This window comes from Solanum pennellii, chromosome 5 (assembly GCF_001406875.1).
Source record: "Solanum pennellii chromosome 5, SPENNV200".
NCBI lineage: Eukaryota > Viridiplantae > Streptophyta > Magnoliopsida > Solanales > Solanaceae > Solanum > Solanum pennellii.
The window spans coordinates 39,173,769-39,179,172 of NC_028641.1; positions in this window are offsets into that span (position 1 = coordinate 39,173,769).

Sequence of the window (5,404 nt, forward strand, 5' to 3'; positions counted from 1 at the left end):
GAATTTACAGAATCATTGTCATCTCCAAATTTCTGATTCTGTTTCTTCTTTGGCTTTGTACAGTTCGTCCGAAAGTGCCCTTTTTCTCCACAGTTCCAACAAGTCACGTTTGATCTGTTCAGGGATTTTTCTCGATTCTTTGATTTTGATCGACCATGTTGATTTTGGCCTTTCGTCTTACTTCTCCCCCTTCGATCAACGCTGAGAGCACTGCCCGATGAATCTCCCACTTCTCGTTTGCGAATACTTTCGCTAAGAACAACATCACGGATTTCATCAAACTTCAGTTTCTCAGATCCATGGAACTGCTAATCGCAGCAACAATAGATTCCCAAGACTCGGGCAGAGATGACATCAAAATCAACGCCTTAATTTCATCTTCGAAATTAATATCCACAGAATTGAGTTGACTCACAATCATATTGAACTCGTTTATATCATCAGAAACGGATCCAGTTTCAGACATCTGTAAATTGAACAATGTACGCATCAAATATACCTTGTTCATAGCCGATGGTTTTTCATACATGTTTGACAGTGCCTTAAACAGACCAGACGTAGTCTTCTCCTTCACGATGTTGAACGCCACGTTTCTTGACAAAGTCAACCGGATCAACCCTAGAGCCTGGCGATCCTTGAGTTTCCACTTCTCCTCCGTCATGGATTCTGGCTTCACCCCGGTCAACGGTTCGTGAAGATCTTTCTGGTACAGATAATCTTCGATCTGCATCTTCCAGAAACTGAAATCGGATCCATCAAACTTCTCGATTCCAAGCTTCGAACTATCCATCTTCTGTGATCGTGTTGAATATTCTTACCTCTGATACCAGTTGTTAGGATCGAATTCACGCACACACACGAGATGAATGAAGAACACAAGAACTTTCAAGAGAAAGAGATGAGAGATCTAGAGAGAGAAAGAGAAAACCCAATATTTCGTGGTAAAACCCCGTGAGTAAACTTCCACGGCGGGGAGGTATATTTATATTAATAAATCAGAGTATTTTTTGGTACAGAGAATAAATAGAGAATAAATAGGAAAGCCTAAAATAGAGAATAAATAGGAAAACCTAAAATTAATCAGGCTCCATTACCTAACAGAATTACCCATTAATGCACCCCTATGGAGAAGATGGATATAGGCTTGGAATTCCATTGGTGGATGTACGTAACAAATCATACGCAAGGAACAGCATGAGCATTAGGCAATATTATTTCTTAAGAATACAACAATGGATTAATGAAGGACACACTCTACTACAAGCTGGAAGGTTGTGGCAACAATACATTGTGGATGGCTATATGACAATTGAAGAAGAAAGATTTCGGTATATTCGAAATAATCAACAAAAACTACGAGTAGATCTTTTAGGGGGATTGATCGATGTTATTGTTCATGGAGATTCAGATTGTTTAAGGGTTGGGAAAACAATTATACTACCTTCGTCTCACACTAGGGGACCACGATACAGGGCACGAAATTATCAAGATGCAATGGCAATATGCAGGTGGGCTGGTTACCCAGATTTGTCCTTACGTTCACTTGCAACCCAAAATGGCCTAAAATTAATGAAATGCAATACTTGATATCACAAGAAAACGATGGTAGCCGGTTCGACATCATATGTAGAGTTTTCCAGATCAAGCTATTTCAACTAATGCAACATATCTAAAAGAAGAAGCCCTTTGGCAAAATTGTGGCATGCAAGTACCGTGTTTACATATTTTAGATTACAGTAAAACAAATTCATACAATACAGCCTAAACAAATTATCATTTCAATAACATGGGCTAGGTATTCCATTATACACATATATTACTTTAATTGGGAACCGTCCAAAGCGTTTAACGAAACTACTTTATAAGCAGGTATATCTACACAATTGAGTTCCACAAAAGAGGATTACCACATGCGCACATACTGCTCTTCCTTCATGAAACATTAAAAACACCGTCAGTAGATCCTATTGACAAAGTAATATCAGCAGAAATTCCTGATATTGCAGAAGACCCAACTAGCTATAATGCAGTCAAAAACTTTATGATTCATGGACCGTGTGGAGACTTGAATCCTTAATGCCCATGTATGAAACAGGGCAAGTGCAAAAAAAGTTTTCCAAAGAAATACAATGACCATACCAATTTTTATTTGGATAGATTCCCAATTAACAAGGGAAGGAACACTGATATTGAAGTTAAGAAAGATGGAATAAAATTAGACAACAGCTATGTTGTTCCATACACCAGGAACTTGTTTGTCATATTTGATGAACATATAAATGTTGAAGCATGCAATTACTCAAGGACAGTGAAGTACCTATTTAAGTATGTTCATAAAGGGTCCGATAGATCAACAACAATAATAGAAAATATTGAAAGTACAGCAGACAATGATGAGATCAAAAAGAACCTAGATTGCATATATATATATAGATATATCGTCTACAGAAGCTTGCTATAGGATTTTACTATTTGACATACATCACAAGGAACCAGCAGTTGAGAGATTACCTCTCCATTTAGAGGGGGAAAACACCATAATATTTGAAGAATCAAGGAGGGCTGAATGCGTCATGAGCAGACCTGATATAAAAAAACAAAATTCATAGAATGATTTGAAGCAAACAAAGAAAATGTCGATGCTAGAGAGATGACATATTCCGATTTTACAACAAGATGGTATGGAATACAAGAGAGAGAAAAATGGACCAGGAGGCAGAAGGGAAGAGCAGTTTGGAGAATCTACTTTGCACCCCGCCAGTGGAGAATGTTTTTATATGCGCATGATTCTTAATTTTGTCAAAGGGTGCACTTTCTTCCAAAGCATAAGAACAGTCAACAGAGTACAACATAAAACATATATAGTCCCGCTACTCATTAGGATTATTAGATGATGATAAAGAATGGAGTGACTGCTTGCTGGAGGCTACAGGTTGGGCCACTTGTAATGAATTGAGACATCTCCTTGTAACAATTCTTATGCACTGTCAAATGTTTGATGCAAGACAACTATGAAAGAATAACTATCAAATATTATCAGAAGATATAGCATCGATTTAGAGAAAGAGATTTCACATGAAAGATTTACATTTAAATGATAACCAATTGAGGCATACACATTGGTTGAGATTGAAAGCATCCTATTAAATATGGGGAAAGTTTGAAAGACATAGATGGCATGACCCTTCAAGATTTGCCGTTACTTCGCACTGTAGGCAATCGACTAATAAAAGAGGAGCTCGACTATGACACAAATGCACTTAAACGGGAGCATGCAAAATCTTATGTACAATTAAATAGTTGTCAGTGTGAAGCTTATGATGCAATAATAACATCCGTACATAATAAAGAAGGCAGATTAATATTCCTTCATGGCCATGGTGGTAGAGGAAACACATTTCCGTGGAATAGAATAATTTCTCACATACGATCAAAAACAAAAATAGTTCTACCCATTGCGACTTCTTGTGTAGCAGCTTTGTTATTACAAAATGGAAGGACGATACATTCAAGATTTCATATTCCATTGGATGTCACTACGGAGACAACATGTGATATAAAACAAGGGAGCCAACTAGCTGAACTTTAAAAAAATCACTGATTATTTGGAATGAAGCACCAATGGCAAATAAATTATGTTTTGAAGCATTATATAGGAACTTCAGGGACATATTCAAAGACAGGTATGAAAATCCCATGAATAAACCTTTTGGGGGCGTAACAGTTGTATGCGATGGAGATTTCCGATAAATACTACCGGTTATTCCAAAAGGAACTAGATCTGACATTATTGATGCAGCCCTGACCTCCTCTCACTTGTGGTCCTTTTTCTCTATTTATGAGTTGAAGGAAAATATGTGTCTCAGTCGTGGAAAACTAAAAGGTACTGAGGCCAAAAAAAATTTACATTCGACAAATGGTTGTTGCAGGTAGGTGAGGGATCAAACTATGATGCTACCAATAAGGACATGATTAATCTGCCACATGATGCTTGCATTGAACAATCTAGCGATCCAATCGGACCGATTGTGGCTGCGGTATATACATTGCTATTGCAAAAGTACAACAACTGGGAATACTTCAAGGAAGGGCATTCCTTACACCTAAAAATGAAATGGTACGTGTGTTAAATGAAATAATTATGCAGATGATACCAGGGGAAGGAAGAACATATTATAGCTCAGATAATGTGTGGAAAGCAAGTGTGAACACAAACGAGAAAGATATACTATACCCAACTGAATTCCTAAAGAACCTATGCTTCCCAGGGATCCTTAACCATGACATAAACTTAAAAGTAGAAATCCCTGTTATGCTTCTGAGGAATCTAAACAAACAGAAGGCCTATGCAATGGTACAAGATTTGTTATCATGCATCTTAATATTTGGTCTATTAGCGCAAGCATCATTTCAGTAAGAACCTTGGATCAAGTGTCACAATTCCAAAAACAATTCTGTCACCTAATGAATCAAAGTGGCCATCCAAGTTAAAAAGGCGGCACTTTCATTAGCCACATGTTACACTATGAAAATCAATAAAAGCCAAGGACAAACACTAAATCAGGCAGGCCTATATCTACCAAAACAAGAATTCACACAAGGACAACTATATGTAGCCATATCTAGAGTAACAACAAGAGAAGGATTAACGGTGCTAAATGCGGATGGCAATACAAAATACCAAATATTCTTTAAAAACATTGTTTACAAAGAAGTCTTCCATAATGCATGTCCAAGAGTGGTAGAAAGAGAAGAGGTATTCTTTTAAATTTGTGTTTTACACGTGCTATGAAATTGTACCATTCAGATTTACAATTCATAACAACCATTTCACAATGTCATACTTTCCGATAGGTAGAGATACAACTAAAGAATCCTGATAGAGATGGAAGCCAAACAAGGACGGTGCAAAAGCTATGCGCGAACAACAAAATCTGGCCTACACAAACGCACAAGATCGGCCAGGTAGGCTGAATTAAAAAGACCACAAACATTTCTATATAATAGAGACCATTTTTATGTAATCACTTACATATCTTTATCGGATAAGCCAATACAAACATGTAACCTCCAGCATAGAAGTTGTGTTGTACGTAGCAAATGTATGACTGTGTTAATTACATAACTTGCACTTGCTGCAGAAAATTATATACGCTTACAATTCCATCTGTCTACAAACAACATGTTTTATTATTACATATGATTATTTGATTACTTGCTGAGTCCGACATGATACTACTGTACAGAGGAGGACAAGACACTTAAGGAAGTATGAGGTACACAACATGGACAATTACAACTTCATACAACATGAATTACAAATTACACACAAAATCCCAACCGAGTATGTGACTAAAAACAAGTAGTACAACAGACAGACAAATATATACATGAATTAGTTTAT